Source organism: Netta rufina (assembly GCF_964035555.1).
Source record: "Netta rufina genome assembly, chromosome: 11".
NCBI classification, from domain to species: domain Eukaryota; kingdom Metazoa; phylum Chordata; class Aves; order Anseriformes; family Anatidae; genus Netta; species Netta rufina.
Window position 1 is genome coordinate 8,014,074 of NC_140134.1, and position 15,751 is coordinate 8,029,824.

At 38.4% G+C, this 15,751-nt stretch overlaps 1 protein-coding gene across 3 annotated transcripts in view; it reads left to right on the top strand.

Moving 5' to 3' along the window:
* Positions 1-15,751, top strand: part of TLN2 (talin 2) — a 174,831-nt gene that overhangs the window by 21,207 nt on the left and 137,873 nt on the right. For all 3 annotated transcript variants that reach the window (XM_084293342.1, XM_084293344.1, XM_084293343.1), the window contains exon 2: positions 10,969-11,067. The gene's annotated coding sequence lies outside the window, so the exon portion shown is untranslated. The remainder of the gene's footprint in view (positions 1-10,968; positions 11,068-15,751) is intronic.

Below are 15,751 nucleotides of genomic sequence, written 5' to 3' on the forward strand. Positions count from 1 at the left end.
TAAATGGTTTGGGCTGAAATTGAAGTGAGCGATTTTTGGAAGTAAAGTAGCATGATAATTTGTTTAAAAGAAGAACTAAGCTTGTGCCATCTGCTTTTGGCAGAAGTTGCCATAAATACTCTTAACGTGAATATAAACGTAACACTGATTGTGTTGGAAAAGCTGTGATGGTGAAGTCTGTTAAGCAGATTTGCACAATCCTTTGCCTGAAAAAGCTCATTCTAATGCAAAATAACATCCAAGTTCACCTTTTCCAGTACAGTTGACAGCAGTGAAAGAATAGCCTAACTTTGAACATCTATGTTGTTCGTAGATGTGAACAATAACCTTATCTGTTAGAGAACCTCTTTGAGCTATTTCCTGCTTCCTTTAGAGCATCTGTGCTTGGATACTTTGTCATAAAGGGTTAAAAAGGCTGGGTCAGCACTGTGGGTCTTCTGGGTATCCTTCTCCTTAGACCGCAAAATCTGTTCTGGTATGTTGTGTGTCCTTCAGCTCGAGCAGGAGCAGTTTTGCTTTGCTGTTGACTCGCTATACCTAGGTTGTGTCATCTGCTGTTGGAACTGTTACTGGGATGAAGAGGAGGCTTTACCCTTTTTTGTTACCATGGGTCCCTCAGGCCTACCTTGTATCCTGAGAAGCACCATGTCAGGAAGGAAGCACACAGTGCATGAAAGAAATGCTTCCTGATACAGAAACACTTCTCTAGTCTGAGGGTGCAATTTCAAGGAGGCTGGTTTAGATCAAACCAAGGTCAGTTGCTGTCTGTTCTTCCTCCTTTCCCCTTTGTACCAGTCCTAGTATTGACCAGACTGCTTGTTAGGGTGGAGATGGTTATGTCCCCCAGCTTTATGAGCTTCCAACTTGGATTGGTGAAACAAGTTGCTTCTGGAATGTAATTATGATGCTGAAGTTTGCTTTAGTGTCTTCATGTGGGCTCAATTATGCATCATTGCTTTCCTGCAGCTGGCATCACTCAGTTTTTCTGCGTATATTATTATTATAGTTTGTCTCCTTCCTCCGGGAAGGAAATAGTTATTTGAACAGAGTTTGGTTTCTTGTGTAATTGTTTTAAAGTAACTTGTAGAACGCAAACACTTATAATGGCCAGTTTTCCGTTCATGTGTTTTTTGATACTTATTTTCTTCTCTACTAATACTTCTGTGAGACTGACCAGAAGAGTGGATAGATTTAAAACAAATAAAACAGAAACAATAACCAAACTTAGTGGGAGCACATTTCCTACGGGGGACATTTATTCTTTCTTAGCCATCCCTATGTCTTGTATAATTTTTTAAAATAAAAAATAAAATTCCTGATAATTGATTTTGTGTATCAATGTTATTTCACGTGACTTTTATTATCTATTTTTGTCTTCTAACTCCTTTCAAAAAACATAGCAAAGGACAAGAGAAGAGAAAATAAAGGTATTTTCAGCTGAAGAAAAGTTATCTGTTTTAAAGGTTTGAAGGTTGTCTTATTTTGTACATTTTAGCTAATTTGAATAAGAGGTGAAAAAACAACTCTCATATGTCATGTGTTGCTGTGGGTAAACTTTTTGCTACCTTGCTGACCTGGGCTGAGTTGTATGGGCATAGTAACAACGATGAACGTTCTTGACTCACAAACCTAAACACAGGTTGTGTGAGAAGTGAAACAAGTAACTCCTTGTAACCCTCTATAGAACCATCCAGATGGCAGTCTGCTGCTGCTCTGAGTGTTGCTATGAGAATGTCTCTGTTTTTACTTCCATCACTTCTGGAGCTAGAACAATGGATGGGAAAAGGTTGGGAAGAGCAGACCTGAGATACCCATTTTGAGTGCTAATGCAATTGGCTCAGCAGTCTTCACAGTTACACTTCCATTTCTGTGTTAATGGTACTAATGGAAGTAATTTTTAAATAGCATTTGGTGATTTGTTAATTGAGGCGTTAACTGAGCTGACAAATGTGTTTCTTGTGCTAGGGCCCCCAGAGCTGAACACAGGGCTTCAGCTGGGGTCTCGTGAGAGCAAAGCAGACGGGGAGAATCCCTTCCCTTGCCCTGCTGGCCATGCTGCTTTTGGTGCAGCCCAGGTGTCCTGGTTTCAGTTAGAACAGAGTTAATTTTCTTCCTAGTAGCTGGTAGAATGCTATGTTTTGGCTTAGGATGAGAAGAGTGCTGATAACATGCTGATGTTTTAATTGTTGCAGAGCAGTGCTTACACCAAGCCAAGGATGTCTCATCTTCTTGCTCTGTCCTGCCAACGGGCAGGCTGGGGGTGCAGCAAGAGCTGGGAGGGGACAGACCCAGGACAGGTGACCCAAACTGGCCAAAAGGGTGTTTCATATCATCTGACGTCATGCTAAACAATATATAGGGGTGGCTAGCCAGGGGGAGAAGGGCCAGACTGCTTGGGGTTAGGCTGGGCATTGGTCAGGGGGTGGTGAGCAATTGCATTGTGCATCACTTGTTTGTACACATTATTAGTAGTAGTACTATTATCATCATTGTTGATATTATTATTATTGTTATTATTGTTGTTGTTGTTCTTATCATTTTCCTGTCTTAATAAACTGTCTTTATCTCAACTCGGGCTTTACTTTCCCATTTCTCTCCCCCATCCCAGAGAGGGAGGGGGGAGGGTGAGCGAACGGCTGTGTGGTGTTTAGCTACCAGCTGGGTTAAACCACTACACCAGGATATGTTTGACTTTCTGGGCTGCAAGTGCACGTTGGTGGTTCATGTTGAGTTTGTCATCAACCAGCACACCCAATTCCTTTTCCTTAGGGCTGCTCTCAATCCATTTTCTGCCCTGTATTTGTGTTCGGGATTGCCCTCATTCAGGTGCAGCACCTTGCACCTAGTTTTGTTGAACTTCATGTAGGCGCACCCCTCAAGCCTGTCTAGGTCCCTGTGGATGGCATCTCTTTCCTCCACCATGTCAGTTGTGCCGTGCAGTGTGGTTGCTGGCAAACTTTCAGTACTGTTTACAGCCAACTGCTAATATTTGAATGTAGAAAGACTCCAAATACTTACTGTTCCCTGATCTGTGGTGGGCTTCAGCTGCGCAGGAGATGGCATTTCTGAGTGTTCACTGTTTAATTTTGTAGCATAATACATTCTCTGTCTTCATACAGAGTTTGTAGTTACCTGTTTGGGGCAGCCAAAACCACCTGAGCATGAAGGAATACTACAAGGGTATAGTGTGTCCACCGAGTGCTAGAACAGCACTGGCAGTCCTGCAGTGTCCCTCATTCTCATCCCATGGATTGATGGAGTCTTACAGTTGTGGTGCTATAACTTCAGAATTCAATATGGCATTTGATACTCAGGCAGTATTTCACCAACATCTCTGACAGCTTATCGGTATTTAACTAGACTATAGCTAAAAATTGTGTTAAACTGAAGTACTACATTTTCAGAATGCTATTCTTATAACTTGGAATTCAAACTGACCAAATGTGCAAGTTGAATGTTACAGGACAATATCAGGAGTGTTACTGAGAGTCTCTGATGTTGGAAATGACAGCTGTTGTTTTTTTAAGCTTTTGTGTACCAAAAAAACACACCACAAAAACAACAAACAACTCCGGGGTTGGAATACAATGTCTTTGCAGCACTGAATGCTTAAAGCAGGTTTTTCAAGTGGTTATGCCTACTGATATAGGTCTGAGAAAATAACCAGCAAGGAAAGTGTTTAAGAGTGGTTTTTGGCAGTCTAGAAGATTGTGCTGCAGTAGAAAGCCCAGTAATTCGTGCTGTTAGCTCTCAAATGTGTTAGGAAAGAGAACATAGTTTATCACTTACCACTTTATTTTTTAAGTAAATGTGAAGCTACAAATGCTAGTCCTGGTAGGTGATGAAAATAAAAATTTTGTTCCATGACATGGAGGTGTAAAGTTTTTCTTGTGGTCTTTTCTTCTCTTTTTTTTTTTTTCCTCCAGTGCTGGAAAGGGCTATCTCAAATTGTTGCACGTGCTGCTGAGGTCCCTTAAAGTGAACTTGTACCTGATGTGTAATTAGCAAAGCACTCAAAGCAACTGAAAGATTGAGTAGAGGGAGGAATGTGCTTGTGTGAGCCAATTATACATGTGAATGAATGTGTGGACTGCTGTGAGGGACGGTGGCTATGATGCCACTCAGTCAAAGTGGTAGCTTTTGCTTTGTGCGGCTGAGCAACTGGTAAGCAACACTAACGGCTGCTTTGACATTTCTTGGCAACCTTGTGCCTGCACTGTTAGAAGGCTGGATGTGAAATGGTGGTGAGAAGGGAAAATATTTCTTAAAAACACTTCAACTGTTCAGTGTAAGATTTCTGGTAGTTGAGCTACTTAAAACCAACAAAACAACAGCAACGAAGTCCAACAAAACTACAGTTCTGTCTTAGTAAAATAAGGGAGGTAACTGCAGATATAGGGCAAACAGTGGTTGGCTTAATTTATAACATCCTTTAAATGACAAGCCTTCTGTTGGGCCACTTCTTTTACGTGGGTATCCGTGCTTTCCAGTTTCTCTTAGGATGTGCCCCATGGCACAGCTCCTGTCATTCCCAGCTGTGCAAGTCATTGCCACCTGCTGCAGTACCTGTCTCAGTATGTGGCTGCATGATGGATGCAGGGGCTCGCATGGTACCAGTGAAGCTAAACAAGGTGCATGTAGTTATATTTCACTTAAAAATATGTATTCAGAAACATTTCCAAACTGAAAGGGAAGAAAGTTATTTACATTGGCCTCTGAACAGCATTGGAGTTATTTCATGTTGAGGGGAGTCATTGTAGCTTTATTTCTGTGATGTACAGGGGGGTTAAATGCAAAAGGCTGTAAATGAAGGCAGAATTAAGTCAGTGCCTGTCTGATACCGGACACATAATTGTAATGTTGCTTTGCAGAAGGTTGAGAGGTAGTATCTTTGTGGAAGCTATTCGTAGCGTGAGAATTTGCTGCTTAATATGCATTTGGGTTATCTTTTTCAAGTTACTTAGTAGCATAAACTGCTGCTGTAGTTGAATTCAAATATGTGAAAAAACATTGCTTGTGCCTTAATGTACTATGATGCTAGCTGACAAATGCATGAAAACAGAGGACAGAATATGACTTAGCATCCAATGATAGATACTGAAGAGTAAATTTGACTCAATTTAAAAAAAAAAAAAAAAAGTTTGGTAGGTATAAGGTAACTTCTGTCACATAACTTCAACAAAAATGCTGACTTGCTTTAGTGGCAGCTGTACAGGCTGAGTGTCACACTGCCATCAGTACTTGTTCCTCCTGGAGGTAATGGAAAGTCCCAGGCGTTGCCTTGCTTGTACTGAATGATGGTGAGTTATCCTGGCCTATACAGCAACCCCTCACGTGCTGCAGAAGTTACCCTTAATTACAGACGTGGTCATCATCTGACATATTTGCCAGGAAGGACCAAAGTGTTGTGTCAGTTAGTCAATACTTTTATCTTGGCACTTGCACAGGAATACTGGAAAAAAACAGGTTGTATCTTCTCTCTACTCCTAATTTTTGTAGAGTGCTGACTGGCAGTGAAAGCCAGGGCAGAGAGAATTTGCAAGGACAGCACAAGGTGCATTCAGTGAAACTTGTGAAGCATCAAATACTTTCAGTCTTTCATAGTTAATATCAGTGCTTGTGACTTCTGCGGGAAATCACCTGTATTTGAGAACGTCTGTACAATACAATACAAAGCTGCTCTGTATGCAAAGGTATCACAGAAACAGTCTTGCTTCTAGAAGGCTGTTCTTGTGTTGATTTGTGTTGTTTTAAAAACTTTCTTCATTCACTATATCATTAAGCTATCCATAAAAAAAGCCAAGCTTTGTAAAATGCCTTTAAATTGTTGATTTGGGTGTTACATGGAAGTAACTCTGAGCACATATGAACGTGATGTACATAAGCAAACCCCGTAGGATTTCTTGACATGAAAACAAGCCCATGTCAGTGCTTTTTGTATACCTCTGTTTAACATGAGCATAATGTGATTTGGTTAAGGTCTTCAACAACACTGTGGAGGCATGGAGTAAACTACAAGAAGTCTGAAACAAAACAGATTGCAGCATGGTTATCACAGTACAGAAACAGGTCAGGCAATATTAAGCCATCAGCTTATGTTCTTGAGTAGCTAAAATCTGTTTCTTTTGGATCTCTTGGTATGGGGAGTGATGTGCCCTGTTGAGAGGGGTTGCCAATCCTGGGTGGCTGACAAGCGGTCGTTAACTCTATGGACCAAGTCAGTAATGCTTGGCACAGATTGGTTTGACAGTCCATTAATGTCTGACTCTTGCAATAGTTTCACACACAAGTCTGCTCATTCTTCCCTATGAATTTGAAATTGCTTGTTAAATCAGTTTTAGGTCAATTATTGTCTGCTTTGGGAATAGAATCTTACCTGTTGGTGTTCTCACCGATCATGAGTAACTTAGGAGGGAAGCACTGGTCTACCAACTTTTTCTTTTATTTGAAATCTCTGTTTACTGACTAGTACATCTGTGTTTACTGACTAGTGTAAATAGAGAAATTAGACTGAAGATAGGTGTGTGTTGCTATTGAATCTAAATTTTCCTATTGTATTAGCTGCTGGGTGGAAGTGTGTTTAGAACTCTCCTGCTCTGAGTTGATTCTATGGACACAAGATCATAAGCTGTTTTTTTTTTGTTGTTGTTGTTGTTTTTGTTGTTTTTTTTTTGTTTGTTTGTTTGTTTTTTTTGTGGCTGGCGTTTTAGTAATGCAGAGGTAAGAGGCATCAATTGTAGGATGACTGAATATGGCATTTGAAGAATCAGTGTTAAACATCCACTGTTTGAAAATGGAGCCTTTACAAAAGTACCAACTCTTTTTTTTTTTTTTTTCCAAAAAAGGTGGAAATTGCTGTTACTGTGTTCAGAGAACATATGGTGAGAAGGTGCTACATGTAAATTTATTCATCTCAGGAGTTTGTGCCTGGAATACTTGATAGTGATAGTTTAGTTGGTAATAGATATTTGTAGTGGAAGGGTGGGGGTGCAATAGCTTGCAAGCACACACTTTTTCTGCAAGAAGCCCTCTGCTTCATTCATTTAAATAGGAATCAAATATTGAAATTCTCATAAAAGGAATAATGTTTTAGTTTTTAACCGTTCATTTTTTTGGTGTCTTCTTCAAAACTATCCCTGCTTGCAGTCTTGTTATTTGTAACATTAAAAACTTATGGGATCCTTTTTTTCATTCTGCTTTCTTCAACACTCATTTTCACAAGTTGTACTGCAGAAGGTGTTACTTTAAGGTTTGATAACACAGAACTTTTTTCTTTTTTTTTTCTTTTTTTTTTTTTTTTAATCCTGGAATCTTGTAAATGTTATTATTGATAATGACAATTCAGTGATCACAATTGAGTATTTTTGTAGTGATTATTGCAGCAATCATGGCATCTAGACTCTGTAAATTTCCCCTAGTTACTTATACAACAAAATTATTCTTTTTGTACATCTTGGAAATGAGTGATGCTGTTTGGAATACTACCCATGTCTCTAGCTTGATGTTTTATGGCTTTGGGATATGCGTGTTGACTAAAATGTATATGCTCTGGTAACTTTTGAATCTTTTCAGTGATTTTTTTTTCCCATTTTTCAGCTTGAATAATTCTCATGAGTTACAGAACAACTTCAAGACAGTTCTGAGAAAGCTAAGGGGAAACAAATGTATAACATGTTTGGTTGTGATAAAACAGCGAGACGATATCGATAATGACTTATCTACAGTCATATGACAAGCAAGTGATACGAGGGTTAGGGATTTTTCTTAGATTAAACATGCATGCTTTTCGTTGATTTTTAATATGGTGAGAAGATTTTGTTGTAAGGGAGATACTCAGTTCTTAATAAGTGATGAAGTGGTAAAGGGCAAGACTATTTATACCTGTAGTCATACACCTATAAAATTTCACATTTTAAACAATGTATTTCCAGTAGCCTTCTGAATATTAAGCGTGGGATACTAGGATATGTTGAAGACTTTTAGAAAAACTTTTTCAAGTAGATAAAAATTTTTCCCCAAAGGTAAGTTTTTAACCAGTCCTATATTCACTGGAGAAAATGTCCCTTTGTTGAGTATTTAACATCAGAAATCTAACTCGTTTTTTTCTGATTTGTACATTGTTCTGTAGATTGTATGTATGTATCTCTCTAGAGAGTACATTAAGTGGGTGATGTGAAAAAAGACTTTCTGTTGGTCTTGCTGGTTTGTGTACAGCACTTCATGTGTTTAAGAACGTAAGGTGAAAGAAAAGCCTGCTTGTTCTTGTTTGGTGTTTTCACTCATATGAGCAGCCCATCAGTGCTGTGCTCTAAGTATTTCCAGACACTGTAGGTTTGGTGGGAGAATATTTCACAAGTAGCCTGTGTATGTAGTGCTGCAGGACAGTGCTTGTGGGAGTTCAGGTGCCTGAGCTTTAGATCTGCTCTCAAAAATGTGAGGCTTTCAGAAGTGCTGCCATATGGTCAAGTGGTATGAGTGGGCAGTTAGATTATAATGAATGCAGTGCCCAAGTAGTGGTATTGCCCATGTACCAGGACTGCCTGGCTTTCATACAAGTAGTACTGGCATTACAAAGCAGCCAAGACAAACTATAGAATCATAGAATAAGGAATCATATCCAATGATTCTCGAATCATAGAATATAGGAAACATCTGTAGTGATGTTGAGGAAATTGTTGAATGTGAACAGCTATCACCTTGTTGAAAGGAGTCTGCTGAATAGTTTTCCACACATAATGATATTTCTTTCAGATCATTTTCAGTGCTGCCAGGCAGAAGGCTTTTGTGACCAGTGTCAGAATTTTAATACGTATCTTTATACAAGCTGACTGACTGATGGCATATCACAAGTTCATTGATTAAAGGAAGTGACACTGCTTCTAGGAGAGATGCTTCTGCTGATGTATACAATCAACTTGGTGGCAGAGAAGGAGCAAATACTGTCTCATTATTTGCATGAGTTGAGTATGGATGTGAGGAAGGATCCTGCCTGTCTTTTTTGCTGCATGAGGAAATAATACCAAATGTCAACTCAAATGATCTGTATGTTAATCTCTTGTTAGTGGTACTCTAGCAGAGAAGGTGCATGCAATTTTCAATTACAACTGCAGATATTTAATTAGTATAGAAGTCAAAGTTTTAGGATTAATTTAGGCTTTATCTGTGTCACCCTATATTTCTGTTGCTAAACCATGCAGTCCACAAGTTTGTAGAAGGAAATAAGGTAAGGTTACAGTCTCAAGTTGGCAAGCATATGATAGTTTTAGTAAGGACTAAAGGGAAACTAGTTAACTAAAAGTAGATTGCAGTGTAGGTTTGCTTTGAATTCTCAGTTATTTCTGGAGTGCCTTCAGCTTTGTTAGATGAAATTATTATCTCCCTTATTTGTAAACCTCTGAGAGGAAATGACCTTAAGTTCATCTATCCTTGTCCATGAAATACCTTCTGCTGAGCCTTAAAACTGAAGAAAAGCTACGAATAAACTTAAGATTTTTTTAATCAAAGGGGAGAAGCTAATATCTTACATTACTTTCTTAGTTTTGTGATTACCCTGAGTAATTTGAGAATAGTTGAATCTGATCCCCTTCTGTATTGGAGGGGAAGCAGTTGGGCAATCATGCTGTGAATGACTGATGTCTTCTGAAATGGCCAGCTTTACTACACAGATGAGCAGCAGTGCTAGACTGAATAGTAATGACAGCTGCTATAGTTTCAAGACAAACAAATGACTTCATTTCCTAGATCTTTTTTTGTGAAAAGCTAACCACTTGTATGATAATCCTTGAGGCCTCAAACAGCATGTAGTAGTTCAGCATGTTCATTACTGAAACTGGGAGAAATGAAACCAATGAGGAGTAAAAGGTACACTACGTATTGTGCATCTGCATGCATATATATAGTCGCGTGTATATTTGCATCACTGAATAACACAGTCAGTAGCTTCTAAGTTGTATTTGAATACTGCAAATTATTTATTTATTTATTTGTTAAATTAATGAGCATGTTCCAAGTTCCAGAGGCAGGCACTGAAATCAGGAAAGTTCTTTGTTAGACCTATGTAATCTGGACATCAGCTACTTGAAAGGGAGGTGAGGTCCTAGAAATAGCACCTCAGTTGTAGACAGTGCATTTCTCCTCAAATTAATGCTTTAGCACCAATGTTCTAATATTCATGTAGATGGAAAGTATTTCTTATGATTACAGTGTTTATTCCTTTACTGGCTCTAGTGTAACTTCTCTGCTTAGTTTGCTTATGTTAAGTTTAAGCTTAGAAATGTTCATGTCAAATGTTTGAGTTGCATGAAAATAAAATACAGCCTTTTCAAAGTCCTGTAAAATATGGCATTTCTTAAGGGTGCTTTGTTATAATTTGGACAAAACACCATAGTTTTTGACTATCTCAGTCTATGTGACCTTCAGACTCAGATGTCAGTAAGGACAGATGACTGGTATTTAAGGGGAACTGGATTCACAAGCAACTTCTGAGTGCATGACGACTTGCAGGTTTGCTGTAGTATTTTATCACAGTCACCTTGAAAACAATGATCGTTTTCCTACAAACAAGCATTGGGTGATATAAAGTAGTGACACTGCAGATGTTAAAATTATCATCTATCAGGAGTTTCTTTTTTCTATTCACATCTCCACTACGCACATTCTCAGGGGTGTTGACCAAACCCTGTAGTTTTCCAATTCCTGCTATAGGTTTGGATAGCAGTTGCTGCTGTCAGGTCACTCTGGCTAAATTCTGCAATATGAACTGTGCTGGTTTGTTAATAAATTCACTTTGAAGGACTGGTGTATGGGTCATTTTACTGCCATATTTCAAGATTTTTATTTGTCATTGGGTTTGGTGTGCCTGTCATTTTGAAGAGCGCTGTCATAGCTTGATATTTGTTTTGCTAACCTTTTCACTTAGAATACTGAAACAATTTTTTTCCTCCCTATCCCTCTTTTTTTTCCCAGCAGTACTGCATTGTGGGATAACATCAAGGTCTGTCTTGCTGCTGGACTGTTCTGTTGACCTGTTTCAGTATTCTGAGACCACAGACTGACACGAAGGAATCTGTAAGTATGATGGTATGGGGGAATACTTTGCTGCCACTTAAAGACATACATCCTATAAAGATAGTTAGTGTGATGTTGTTTATGAAACCTTGTAAAATAAGTGGTGAGTGGCAGCATTTGTTTTATACCATGTAGTTGTCTCTGATTTAGTGCGTGCAGTTGATCAATAAGCAAAGTTCAGGTATTGCTTTATTAAAATTTTGTTTTGTATTTTTAGCATTTAATGAAAATATTAGATGAAAAAGGAGAAAATTCTGTTAACAAAACCTCTCTTTGGTGTCTTACAATCTTAAGCAAAGCTAAAATAGGAGGAAGAAGACTATAGGGAAGCATGGTAACTTTAAAATAACCAAATACGGTAGTTTATTTGATAATCTGGAGTTACATACTAGGAATTTAGGTTACAGGGGATAGTTGTATCCTTTTAACACAGCCTGTGCTGTATTGATTGGTGTGTTATTGCGAAGTAATGCTGCAAAACGGACTGTGACTACCATATTTGAGCACATAATCTGGAAGAAATGGCATGACCCACAGATGGAGAATGAAGATAATTGTTGCTGTTAGGGTTTAGCAGAAATACTGGAAAAGAAAAAAAAGTATGTCTCTCGAGAGATTCGTCAGCTGTTTGTTACTGGGAATGCCATACTAACCAATACATGGTATTTCAAGCAGCTGCCAGCCTATAATAGTTGGATTCTAGAGAAACCTTTAAACAAGAAAAAAGTGTTGTTGCAAGTATTTTATACTGTGGCAGTTCAGAAATAGGAAATACTAGATTATGTTTATCATCAACTCTGATTTCAGGAAGGAATATGAAAACACTTCAGTCAAAACGTGGTTTACATGTGACAGGAAACTGCAGTTCTTTTCCTGGCACTTGCAGAACATAGTCCCTTTGAGAGAATCTGTCTTCATCAGTTACACTACCCTGAAAATGACATTGCTTCATCAAGTAGCAGTGTTTTGAATTTCATTAATGAAGACTGGCATGATAACTCATCTTTCCAAGTGTTTTGTTTGAGACTATTTCCAGGCACAAGGGTTCTTAGGTGTAAATAAAACTGTCACTTTTTCCCCTGCTGTCACTCCTGTCTCCATTGACGTAACTTTCTTGTGTCAATACAGTTAATTCTTCATCAGCTTTGCTTATTTGAGTACTAGCTTCAGTTTGAGTTACTAACTTGATTATGAGGTATGACCTTCCAAATTTCAAGCTTTGTTTGGAATTTCATCACCTAAATATTGCTACAAGTACATACTACCATACTGACACTTAGTTCTCATTTTCTGGGCTGTGACCATTGATATGTTGTTGATCACAGCTATTGCAAGGAAGAATTGACCATTTTATTACAGAGAATAGGAGCACATACTTAAAAGAGCTTCATGTTGGATAGCAGAAGTTAAAAACAAGTAGTGAATTTTGACTGGATCTTGCTTGTAATGAAGTTGATAGTTGCTATGTTATCCTTTTAGTTTGGATCAATATCTGTCTCATGCACATGTATGAACTCAGAACTCTGGCTCTTTTTCCTACAGAGCTATGAAGTCACGAATAAATTATTTGATTGAACTGCTCTGTAGTTCATTTTGCAGGTGGATGCTAAAATATCTTCACGTGTCGATGTTTAGTGTGCAAATAGAAAATAACTCGGACAGTTTATTTTTAAATTGAAACCATGGGTTAAAACTCTTGACTCCTAGATACTCTGAACAGAAAGGCACTGAAAGTTTCCAGATTTTAAAACAATGAAAATACCACAGAAGAATGCAAATAGATTCTTCTATTTATAAGATATGCTAACTTTCTTGTGTTGTTCCTTTTTTTTTTTTCTTTTTTGAAAGCTTTAGGGAGGAGGTAAGAGTTATAAAGTGGCCAGTCCTACTGAGGAGGGCGTTATCCTCCTGACATACCCAAATATTAGGCAGCCAGCACCAAACCAGGGATAAAGCTGCTGTTTAAGCAGAGCTTTCCAGGCTACCTTTTTTTCTTTGTTCATTTGTGTAGGCTGAACATGAGTGAAGTTTGTCATAACTGTAAGCTTGCTTGGTTATACGTAGGGTTTTTGTTACACTACTAGTCCAGCAGTGGTGGCAGCATCCTTGACTTCTTTTCAAAATAAATTCTAGGATCATTGCCAATGGTTTGTAGTTCAGCTTCTTCAGAGACTTAATACAGTGTCATGTTATGTATTTGTATACTGCTGGCAAGTATTATTTGTTGCAAGTATCACAGTTGGCTGGATGTTGTGATTACAAAATGCGATTTTTGGTTTAATATTTTTGTGATGGCTATCCTAACCAAGTGGATTAAAAGAGGTCTGGAGCTCAAAGTTAATTCTAAAGGTTTTTTATGAGGAATATTGAACCTTTCAGAACTGCTCTGAACTGCACTCTGAGATCCGAGCCAGTTGATACAGCATAATGAAGAAAAATTAAATATTACGGTCAAATTTTAGAAAGTGGCATCAATTTATTTATATATATATATGTATAAATTTGAGGAAATGTAAAGCTTGTGAGAAATTGTGTAGATTGCTGTAAAGCTAAATGGGTATTCCTATGCTTTTTTCTTTTTTTTCCAGCAGTGGTGAAAGACCCCTCAGATATAGCCTTGAAGTTCAGGCTAAGGCATCGGTATTACTCAAAAACAAAACAATACTGTTTAAACAAGTATTAAGTATCATATATTTTAATTCGGCTTTGTGCACTTCCGTTCACATTCTTTGAACATCTTAGACCTTCATATATTTATACGTAGGAGAGCCTGACATTTCTCTTGTGTTTATCCTATTTTAAAGAGGGCTGTTATTCCTTGTTGTAATGGTTCAAGTCCATATGCATACTGTATTTGAACAAGAAGTTGTGTGGGGCTAATGGGGTTAATTAGAGTGAGATGCTGACATGTATCAGGTATGAATTGATGCTTTCATTCTGGTAATGCTGCAGAGCCCTGTGTAACCTTTTGCTTTACAAACCACTGTAGCCGTTGTGAAAATGTGGAATGATCTTGGATCTTGTCTTCAGTGTCCACTGTAGCTTCTGTGTGTAGCACAATTAGCTTGTCACCTGCATGCTGTCAGCTTTGTCTTCGTGGCAGCCCGAATGGCCTGACTTGGCCTTTTTTGCCTGCTTGCTACAACAAGGCTTCTGAGGGACAACTTCATCAATCTTGAATTTCCTTTCTCTGACAATTGTAGTTTTTTAGTTACTTTACTTCTTTCCTCCATCTTCAAATCTTGTAAGTTTTTTTCCATTCTCAGAATATTTTTTCCTGTTGTTACTTGGAGTTAGTATTAATTAAAGGTATTCGGCACGTGTGTATAGTCAGTTGTTCTGATAACAACTAAGCATAGCTAGTATCTGCTTAATACTGTTAGCATTCATTTACCTACAACCAGGGTCTATTTCTGGTCACATCAAAATGAAGTTGGTACAACCAAGTATCTGAGCTCCAAGCTTGATCATAAAATTGGTGACTGTGCAGGAGTATTCAAGAGCTGGATGGAGGCTCTGGTGCTACAACAGCAAAAGGTGTAGCTCTGTGACTTGACTTGTGTAAGGCAATTGCACCAACAGCCACAAATTGTGGTTTGCTAGTTCAGCCTCCTGTGGCTGAGGTACTGTTCTCAAGCTTCATATCACCAAGTGGGAATGCCACTGACTGTCTTTTCAAAAGCACTGTCCAGAAGGAGAAATTGCTGCCAAACTCTTTCCAGTGTCTTTCCCGTTAGCCTACTGTTTTCTCCCCTTTGGCTTTCAGGTTCCATGTGTGTTACTGGTCCTCGTAAAGGCTGTATGTTTCCTTTGAGAGCAGTACTGTTATGCTTTCTGTATTCAGAGAATGATCCTGAACCACCCTCAGACTCTTGAGCTCCGCTCTGTTAGGCTGCTAAAGATTCCTTAGTTTGGGCACACAAAATGAGTACTGAGTTCTGATCTTCTTACATGGTTTGTGTGTTTTTTTGCCCTTTCAAGGGTGAAAGGCTGGGAAAGAAAGCTAAGCTGTGGCCTGTGAGTGGAGGTTATGGTGTGTCTATTTCTATATTCTCAACTTGCTTTGGAAAGGCTTTTCTCCACTAATGAGAACTATTCATCTCTTCCCATCTTAAATTGAGGAATGAGTTACAGGTACTTTTTGAAAGCTGTGATAAACAAGACACCAAAGTACTTCCCTGTAATGTATAAATTTTGTATGTACGTATGTCTTAACCTAGTCCACAAAGACTTCACATTTGGACTTGAATGTTTACTCTAACAGCTTTCATGAACACATGCGTTGCTTTTAGATTTAAATAGCTGTGTAATCTGAGATGAGAGCTGTAGTACAGCAGCTAAATATATCCTTGCAGCATAGTTGAGAAGTCCTGCATTCAGAAATTAAATTTGGCAAATAAGAAGGATTTTGTTCTTTTTACAGCTACAGCAAGAAAGCAGTCATCATTTATGTGGTCATATTACTTAGTTTCAATTTATTCATATGCTTGGCTGAGACAATATTAGGTGCGTAGATATCAGTATAGTAACATTAATGCGAAGCAAATCAATATAGACTTAATGGTAACGGTTAGGTTGCAGTGGGTAAGCAAGTGTTTAAGTAATAAGGTGTCAGAGTGAATATAAATGGTTGTAGGTGGCTGACGTGTTTGTCTTAATGCCACTAGAAACATCAGTTGAGAAG